The sequence below is a fragment of the Spinacia oleracea genome, chromosome 6 (genome assembly GCF_020520425.1).
Source record: "Spinacia oleracea cultivar Varoflay chromosome 6, BTI_SOV_V1, whole genome shotgun sequence".
In the NCBI taxonomy this organism is placed as follows: domain Eukaryota; kingdom Viridiplantae; phylum Streptophyta; class Magnoliopsida; order Caryophyllales; family Amaranthaceae; genus Spinacia; species Spinacia oleracea.
In genome coordinates, this window is record NC_079492.1 from 108621780 (window position 1) to 108632584 (window position 10805).

The following is a 10805-nucleotide window of genomic DNA, read 5'->3' on the forward strand; positions in this document are numbered from 1 at the left end:
AGACTACAACATTCTGCCTTTTTAGGAGAACCAATTCGAAAGTGAACTAGATCTAGCACATCTGCACACACATTCAACTTAAGGGTATCTAAGGGGCAAACGAACCCCGCAATCCAAGTGCCGAGCAAACAAAAGAAGCAAAGCAGAAACAATAACATACAGAGCAGCAACAGAAGCAAACATAGGAGAAACGCACAGATGGAAGTGAAATTCTAAAGACCACCAGATTATTCACAGCAGCATATTAGTATTCACAGCAGCAGCAAGACCACCAGATTAGTATTCAAAGTAATAAATTAGCAACAAATAAGTATATCACAGCATCAGCAGCAAGACCAGCATATTAGTATTCAGTAGCAAGACCAGCAGATCAGTATTCACAGGCAGCAGCAGCAAGACCAGCAGATTAGTATTCAAAGCAATAAATTAGCAAATCCAACAGACTTGTAATTATGGAAAAATTAAAGAACTTTACCAAATCCATGAAGATATAAACGCTTCCATCTTTGTGTCTAAACAACCTAAGTAAATAAATACTCGGTTGTAAAAAACTTAGCCCATTTCTCACGAACCACATCTACTTCCTCATCGGTATAAGGCGCATTTCTTGGAGTGTAAGCCTGAAATAAGTAACATGATAAGTAATACTACTTGTAAATTAAGAATTCTACTACGTAAAAGTACTAGTATTAGTAATTCAACTAACATATGGTAAAAGAACAAACATTATCTAACCGCTCATCAGAGTTATGGTGTAACGTGACTATTTCATGCATGAACTTCATAACGTAATAGCCACACTCGCGGGCGCCGACTTGTTGAGCACACTGGTTTGGAGACAAATCATAGATTATATATCCAAGTAGTTACCCAAAAAAAAAGTAAAGCTAATTAGTAAACATGATATACCTTTACATGGAAGCCTTTCAACCCCTGCGTAGTCGCTCTATTCGGACAAATCCCATCATTAAACTTTTACACTTGGTATGCCCTGGAAGTTGAGTAAAACTTCATGAATCTGATGCGGCACGAAAAGAAATAACTTAAAAAGAAATGAAAGTAACTTACAAACACAAGATTCCCCAGGCGCTATTTTCTCGGTTGGAACCTATCGCAGAGTCAAAAATATACGCACAACCTCTGCGTAGGTCTAACACGTACAACATCCAATGATTTCTGCATTATATATAAATGTTATTGTAACCTTACGCATGAAAATATCAATAACATAGCTATTTACCAAATATCGATCAATCTCTAACACTTACTCTTGATGGTATGGGATCAAAAACCACTTGGTAATGTTAGGATCACCCTTCTTCTCCTTTTCAATTTCAGCATTGAAAACTACTTTCAAATACATTGATGCAGCCTAAGGGTTGGCCTTGATTCTAGAGCTTGACATTGCCTCGGGACAAACAAACCCAATCTGAGAGTTGTCAAATGCAAAGGTGTGCTCGTGGAATAAACACCTACAAAGTAATTGTATAATGCAAAAATTTCAAAAACTATTATAGTTGACAAAACCAAAAACAAAAATATCGATGGAAAAGTTTACATCATATAGGTTTGGATCACTGAAATGTTGAGGCACGCCCCTCTAAGGAACTCTTCAACGTCAACCTCATGTACATAAGTTTGTCGATCTTCGTGATAATGCCAAACCAAAGAGGGCAAATGGGATTGAAGTATTTTTATATACATCACCGGGCGCCGTATTGATGATAAACTTCAAATAATTGCATGATGGGCCAAGACCTTGAATTGTGTCGTCTGCCAAATTTTGCTTCTTACTTTTGGCCGCCGATTCTTCAGTTTTACGATCACAACTACCTACCATCTCTTTGGATTTCTTTGAGATCTTAGACTTCGATTTCGACTCCAACTTATTTGAGCATGAATTTTCCTGTAACAATAATGTTAAGCTAGCATGAAAATTTCAGTTTTGATTTCAGTGTTGAAGCAAAGGGGAGTGGGAAGCATATGGTTTACCTTGGCCGTTAACTTTAGTGTTGTCTTCTCTTTGGACCCTAAATCAAGTGTTGCCTTCTCTTTGACAATTAATTATGTTTTCTTATCTTTGACAACTAATTCTGTTGTCTTCTCTTTGACAATTAATTCGTTTTTCTTCTCTTTGGAGCTACCAACCACCTCTTCAAAAATCTGACTCCTGGACTTCTTTGTTGGGCGTGGAGTAGAGTACTCCTAAACAGAGGTAGAAACCAAAGGAGTTCAAGGCTAATTCTAAACAGAGGTAGGAAAATAGAAATAATAAATAAAAAGATGCATAACGCAATGAATGACAATTAATAATAAAAAAATTATACCTCGTCTTCTTCGAAAATCACCAAGTGAATTGGCCATTGCACAAAACTAGCAAGAGCCCTGCCTAAGTTATTGAATGCATCTCCAGTAGGTACCGGAAGAGTGTCATCATCATGTCCGTCGTAAATACAATCAACTTGGACCTTATGATGACTAGGCTTCATCGATCTAAAGTGTTGGTGCAACGAACCATCCAATGGGTACGCCATACCATCTGCCACTATCACTTTGTTACCCAAAACTTTATCCTCAAGGGCAAGACGACATGGAGTTATGGCCTTCACAAATAAATTTACAAAATTTCAGAAATCACTACAAATTACAATAAAAAAACCTAGCTAGTGGTGTTTTGAGTGTATGCACTATAGAGAATATATACCTTTAGCTCGCGTGGTTGCTGCGATGAATTCGGACGAGCGGTTTTGAGTGCACGGTTAACATCAAACTCATCACTTACAAGAGCAGAATCAAGTGCGGGGGTAGAGAGGGTGTTTAGTTGACCGGTTGCTTTCAATGTGGCTAGTTGCTTTTGGAGGGCCTCCGCCACCTTTCTCTCTAATTGATCTTCAAACTCCCTTCTCACTAAAGCTCTGATTGATTCGACTGCAGCCGGTGATGGTTCACTATGGCCACATCTACTACTTCGGTCAATTGGACCGAAAGCAACTTTGTAACCGACATTGACTCCACCTGTTGCCTTGACACGCCCACGGTGATCCTTTTTTCCCATAGCCTTGGTGAGGGCATCTTCTCCCTAGGTGAAAGAAATATTTCCTTTTCCCTCTTCTTCTATGTACTCCAACTATAAGAATTAGGAAAGTAAAAATTAGATGGTATACATGATGAAAAGGAGAAGCAAAGAAAAGGATATAGAACGTAAAATTTCATATGCACTTACAGCCATCTTAGCAATATTTACGGCTTCCTTATCATTCCGGTCAACTTCCCACTTTCCCTCTTTGTTATTAACTTGATGAGCCAAGATCTACTCTACTGATCTAAACTTCTTAAATCTATCTGGCGATGTGGTGAGTGATGAGGTCACTGAGGAGGAGCCACTTGAGAGGGTTAAAGCTTCCTCTGGCGGTAGTCGCCCATCATTTATCCACTCTGGTCTCTTTCTAACATAACCCTTTTGGCCTGTGCGATGTGGGTGCTTGTTTGTAATGCACTTTTACTTGCTTTTTCTCTACGAACCTGTCAAAAAACACATAAAGAACATGTCGAACAATTAAAGATGGCAACAACAAACTAATCATATAATTATATAAAAAAATATCTAGCAAAGTAAATTCATTATTACCAACATCTCCGGCTTGTTTCGTTCCATCACAAATGTTTTCCAATCATCCTCTGTGATTTGATTGTAGATGTCCCAAGGCATGTCGTCTGTCTGATGTTTCGGCATTTTTTCTTTCTTAGTTATCCAACGCCGCGTTAACCTGGACTTGAAAGCTCCAAAGCGTTTCGCCACACACATATATGAAAATATTTTTCTCTCCTTTTAGCCGGATCATCAATAATGTGGAACATAAGCTGTTAATTTTATGGATAAGAGATTGTTAGAACCGTATGCTACACAAATTAGATAATCTAGGAGAATACAAATCAAGTTTTTATTCAATGTTTACCTTGGTCTCCTCCCAAAACCCCTTCTTTGTGTGTTCATCTAACGTTGAATATTCTTTCACATTAATGTTAATTCTAGCAGCACAAGACCCAACTTGCTTCCCGTATTCTCTTGACCATTCTCCATCGGGGATTCCATATTGATTATACTGAAGATACATGGGCTTTTTGGCTTGAACTCCTTTTGACGGACCACGGAATTTGGTCTTTTTACTAGTGTTGGTACCTTGTGATTCCCCCGTTGGATGACTAGCTCCATCAATTCTCTGTATTTCATTATCACGATGATCATCCATGCTAGCTACGGTCATGCAACAAAGAAAAGAGAGCAATACTTAGTAAAGGGAACAATACTTAGTAGAAATTTAATGCATGATTACAACTTATAGAGCTTAAGACTATATGCACAGAACTGATCTGAGCTGTGCAGATCAGTGCACAAAACTGATCAGAACTGACCAGTTCTGCGCACTGATCTGCACAGCTCAGATCGGAACTATGCAGATCAGTGCACAGAACTGGTCAGTTCTGATCAGTTCTGTGCATCGATCTGCACAGTTCTGATCTGAGCTGTGCATATCAGTGCAAAGAACTGCACAGTTCTGATCAGTTATGTCCACTGATCTGCACAGTTCTGATCTGAGCAGTGCAGATCAGTGCGCAGAACTGGTCAGTTTTGATCAGTTCTGTGCACTGATCTGCACAGCTCATATCAGTTCTGTGCATATAGTGTACTCATATCAGTCATGTATGATCTGCACAGATCATCATTAAAAATGTTTAAAGGCCCCAAAAATTGCTAGCGTATTTATATTTGCAACGTCGACCACCTATAAGAAATAACCATGATAAAGATAACAAAAGTAAAACACCAAATTTCATAGGAATCGAAAATTTATCAACTACAAGTAATATTGTTAACCAAATGAGAAACAATTGTTGTTCAATCTTAACCAAAAAAACACTTTTGGGCTTGCAACAACCCGCAAGCCCAAAACTAACAAAAAACGCAAGTATTCTCACAAGTAGAATAATAGTATGACAACAAAAAGACAACAGGAGGACAACAGGACAGGACATCAGCGTAGCAGCGAGACAACAACAGTGTAGCAGCGAGACAGCAGCAGTGTAGCAGCGAGATAGCAACAGCGAAGAAGTGAGACATCACATTATCACTGTGTAACACAATAGAGCAACAACTCTGATCCTGAAGGTCATATGAAGAGTACTATTTAGACAAGCGATTTCAAAAAGTAGGGTGAGAAGCAATACAGAAGCACTACATCAGGACATCAATTTTTTTTTTCAAATGATGTTGCCTAAACTGAGCAACATAAATCTCTTGCCCGTGCACCAGAAACTTTTTCAGACATAATGGAAGCATGTACAGTGGCCAGCCAACCAACCAGAATTAGCATAATCTATCCCATCATATTAGGAGATATTATTGCAGAAGTTTAACTCCAGATTCAAGATTAAAACAATAATTAGAGTACTCACTTTTCACCAGCTTTAAATACCCAAGTATTCTTGCATTATTAAAAGTGTCATTCTTTAAATGCATTGTACCAGAGTAATAATAATAGAAAAGTTATAAAATTACAACGTACTAGTGTAAGATTTAAGATATATTCTCCGACATGATAAAAGAATCAGAGATGGATATTTATGGAGAATGACACAATGCCAATTATTAAAGCAAGTCTATGCAACCAAAAAAAATTCGCTTACTTAAATGCTGCTATGGAGGCGGAGGATCCAATCTCAATGAATATGAGATATGCAACAATACACTTGGGTGACATGGAAAAGTCCGGAAATTGATCAATTAGTCTACAACTTATTCAAATGGAAATTTAATTCAAACTATGCACCAAAGTCACTCAAAACAAGTATTTTGAATGCTTAATTCTGATCAAATAAAATAAGTGTAACTCAATGAAATAAGACAACACTATATTGCATAAACACATGAGAATCTCAAATCTAATAAAGCATCACTGCATAAGACACATGACATATATTAAATTCAAACTAGAAAGATTGTATTCAAACTAAATTGAATTGTATTCAAACTTCAACAATGCATCAGAAGTGAAGCCCGGACTTACACATGTATGTTTCAATTACGATTTGTAACCCATATTCCTTCCGTATGATCTGTACGCATATGATTAGTATTATTTGCATCCTCCTCTTCTGGCAATGGTTGAACAACCATCGGTAACGGAGGTGTGTCATCATACTCATTATACGCATCTTCATCTACAACATCATCAATACCCAAAATATGTCTTTTTCCTTGGGCAACAGCACGCCATCTAGGATCAATATTGTCAACCACATAAAAAACTTGCTTAGCTAGTGATGCTAGAATGAATGGCTCGTCACTGTCACTTAGTCGATCAAAGTTCACCAAGGTTAAACCCGGGAAAATTTCATCTTGCTTCACACCATTGTGGTTGTTAGCCCACTGACACCGAAAAACAGGGATCACAAAATAGGTATAATCAAGCTCCCATATTTCTTCGATAACACCATAATATGATTGTGTTGAATCAACCGACCTTTTATCCTTAGCGCTTGCATAGACCCTAGATGATGCAACAACCTTTACTCCACTATTTTGCACTACACTCTTTTCATCTTGCCTTCTAGTGTAGAATGTGAACCCATTGATATCATATCCTTCAAAAGATCGAACACATAGTCGAGGACCTCAAGATAACCACTTGATCGTATCAGAAACATCATGGTCGTGTTTCTTGCCAACTTCCTTCTTAAACCATTCAACAAATGTGCGATTATGTTCCCGCATCAACGCTCTTTCCTTCAACTTAGGATTACAATGTTGCAATTCAAGCAGATGCTTTTCTAAATAAGGATGAACCTCTGTAAGATGCTGCAACACACAAAGATGTGCCTTCTTCTTCCTCTCCGATGGAGGAGATATCACATTTTTACCAATTACTCCCTCCCCTGCGAGCCTACCAACATGTCGAGATTTTGGAAGTCCTATTGGTTCAAGGCTTGACAAAAACTCAGCTAGATATCCAGAAATCTCTTCTTTAAGGACTCCCCGAATGATACTACCCTCTGGATTAGCCGGATTCCTTGCTTTGTCCTTTAAAGTCTTAAAAAATCTCTCAAAAGGATACATCCATCTTAAGAACACCGGACCACATAACTTGACTTCGCGAACTAAATGGACATTCTAATGCACCATTATATCAAAGAAAGAAGGCGGAAAATACATTTCAAATCGACATAGAGTTTCAACAACATCATTGTGCAAAGCATCCAAAGTCTCCGGATCAATCACCTTGGCACATATGGAATTGAAAAACAAACAAAGTTTTGTTATAACATGTCTCACGTGTTTCGGCAATATCCCACGAAGTGCAATTGGCAAAAATACATTAATCAGTGCATGACAATCATGAGACTTCATACCAATCAACCTAAGGTCCGAGAGAGACACTAGGCGCTTAACATTCAACGAATATCCAGAGGGAACCTTAATGCCATGTAAGCACTCACAAAACTTTTTCTTCTCCTTTCTCGACATTGTGTAACACGCTGGAGGCAGAAAGGTCTTTGTACCATCCTTTTTTTGAACATGCCACAAATCTGGTCGAACATTCTTCTTTTTCATATCTTTCCGCACATTCTCATTTTCCTTGGTCTTTCCTGGTATGTTTAACAAAGTCCCGATGATAGCATCGCACACATTTTTCTCAATATGCATTACATCGAGACAATGCCTAACCGACAAATCTTTCCAGTAGGGAAGATCCCATAATGGAGACACTTTCTTCCATAAAACACCCTTTTTAGACTTGGACTTGAAGCACTTACCGTATTTGGTTTCAACATTTTTGATACGTTCATAAACTTGTGATCCTGTCAAAGGTGTACTAGCTACTCCTTCCTCGGTGAACCCATTGAATTCCTTCTTCTTACGATAAGGATGATATCGACTAAGGTGCTTCCCGAAATCTGGGTAGATATTTTTCTTGAAATGATCCAACCGTGTGGGCTTCATGTCCTCTTCACATATAGGGCATGCTTGTTATCCTTTGGTTTTGTACCCAGACAAGTTTCCATAGGCCGGAAAATCATTTATGGTACAGAAAACCATTGCCCGCAATGTAAAGTTTGAGTTGGTGTGAGCATCGAACATTGGAACACCTTCATTCCACAATAATTTCAAATCATCTATGAGTGGAGCGAGATACACATCTATGTCATGTCCTGGCTGCTTAGGCCCTGAGATGAGGAGTGACAACATGATATACTTGCGTTTCATACACAACCATGGAGGAAGATTGTAAATTGCAAGAAGAACCGGCCAAGTGCTATGCTGACTACTCAGAGAGCCGTATGGATTCATCCCATCTGTACATAGAGCAAGTCTTAGATTTCTAACCTCCTTGCCAAATTCAGGATACTTCTTATCAATAGTTCTCCATTGAGGAGAATCAGCAGGATGTCTAAGGAATTCATCTTTCTTCCTCTCTTCCGCATGCCACCTCAGATACTTAGCATTCTTCTTTACGGAGAACAAGCGCTCAAACCTAGGTATGATCGGAAGATACCACAATACCTTGGCGGGCGGTCCCCTCTTAGCTGAATTGGCCCCTTTACGCTTGTAACGCGACATAGAACACGTTGGACACTTATCCAAATTTTCATACTCTTTTCTCTAAAGAATACAATCATTTGGGCTTATCGATTGATCAATATGAATCTCGAGAGTGGATGGTTGACTGCCGCCCCCTTGTCCTGGAGTCTCTCCGGCCGGGGAGCACTAAAAATACAAAAAGTAAAAGAACTAAGCCCATTCCGTCGAAACAAGAAAAGGCCGTATTCTTTGGTACCGTACCGATATGACTTCCGATCAATAGGCCGCTGCGTTAGGCGGATCAGTCTTTAGCCGCCGCATAGTAGGGGTTGAACCTACACTCTTCCCAGGGTTAACCCATCTATCTTGACGGCCTCTAAGCCTAAGGGATTCGTCAATTTGTTGGCATAATAGGCAGAGTTGGGAATGTCATTGCCATCGGGAAACCAAAGACCTAGTCGTTTCAATAATTTCGTGAAACTTTCTTCGGTCCAACCACTTTCCGCTTTCAAGTTGGAAAGTGATGCCATACATTCTAACAATTTGAATTTTGTACACCCAGGGTACAAAGGCGTCTCAGCAGCCTTTAATACCTGCTCGAGTATGTGAGGTCGTTCATTCAAGTGATCTTTCACCGCATCCATCATTTCATTTATTTCATTATCTTCTTGCTCATCATCATCCATCTAATTATTCTCAGAAATATCAGAATCAATCTCATCACTCTCATCACTCTCTGCCAGAACATCAAATTCATTCACACTAGAACTTGGACGATCAAGTATTTTCTCACCATGCCAAAACCAGACATGGTAATCTTGCTTAAACCCACGACGAAATAAATGATCCTCAATTTCATCAATATCAGCTAACCGCCTTACATTGTTACAATCACGGCAAGGACAATAGATCTTTGCGGCTTTCGTACTCCGTTGGTGTGCTAAAGCACATCTAAGGAACTCCTCAACCCCACTCAAGTATTCCACCGTAGTATGGTCACCGTACATCCAACGACGACTCATTTCTAATAACACAAGGTTTTACACAGAATTAGATAAATCAAGCCACTAATTCATAATTTTGACACAAGAACTATACATCAGAAAAATGGTAAGACCCCATCTCAATTTTAAAACCAAACAAAACAGGAATACGTGTCAACATTAACATTTATTAGCTTCACATAAGATTTCACATGAATAAACTAAAATCGATTTAAGTATAAACTAGCTTGGCATAAGATCTTTGTTCTCTAATGATGCAATCTTATCCAAAGATAAAATATCAGTAAAAACCATCCTCCAGAACTCAATCAATAGATCCCAGTGATGCTCATGTTTAGGTTTTAAATTATTTACGAAACCCGCATTCAGTGTAAATAAACCCATTTGTACATTAGGTTAGCGGAATTGGGAGACTACACTTTGAAACACTAAAGGGTAGCAGAAAAAAGGCAACGTATTCACTTGGATTGGGTTCTGTTCGGGTTAATTCGGTTTACTTCATATTCATTCAGCTAAAATCAGATCAATCTAGCAGTATCCTCAAACTCTGACTACCTTTTTTCAAGTACAATACAAGTCCAATAAGAAATCTTGAAGTAAATAATCCAGTGAAGGCCAGGTTTATTACCACCAAGTCATATACAAGTAACCTCGTAGATGTCATTTTAGCATAATATCAAGGCAATCTGGCAGACAGTCAGTCAGCTCTAAGTTTCAGAGAATAGTGATAAACAAAAGAAAGGAACCTCATAACCTACCTCTACAACGGGTGCTATAGCATTTGAGACACTATTTCCTCCCTTCCCAACATCAAGTTGAATTGAGATGTTGGCCTGAGACAAATCCACCCCAAATTCAGTCGCTCCTGGGTAAGTCTCTTTAGTAGTCTGTCCAATGTCAAAAGCCAGACATTAAATCAAATGGCATTTCACCAAAAGCCATGTAATCCAAAACAGACACAACCAGGAATTCACTTTAGTAAGCAAAAAATGAAAGAGTTAAATAGATATTTACCCTTGAGAATAAACATCAGAAACACTACTGGAGCCCCTTTCGAATGTCCTGTCTTCAGTTAATATGATAGAGCCCTCAGCTCCAGATGATCCATGGGGATGCGAAGCAACAGTCTCAATAAATTTCAATAGGAGATTTTCCAAGCTTAAAATCGCAGAAAATGCTTGTTAATCAGCTGTTAAAAAAAGTCAAGATTAAACTAGGAACAA

General features: G+C 38.7%; 1 long non-coding RNA gene across 1 annotated transcript; it reads right to left on the reverse strand.

The window, feature by feature from the left end:
- Nucleotides 1-514: 514 nt before the first annotated feature.
- LOC130463137 (uncharacterized) lies at nt 515-1022 on the reverse strand. Its single transcript, XR_008923751.1, has 3 exons — nt 980-1022; nt 726-827; nt 515-620 (listed from the first exon to the last, which is right to left on the reverse strand). It is a non-coding gene; the product is annotated as an uncharacterized lncRNA (long non-coding RNA).
- Between the last annotated feature and the right edge of the window lie 9783 nt (nt 1023-10805).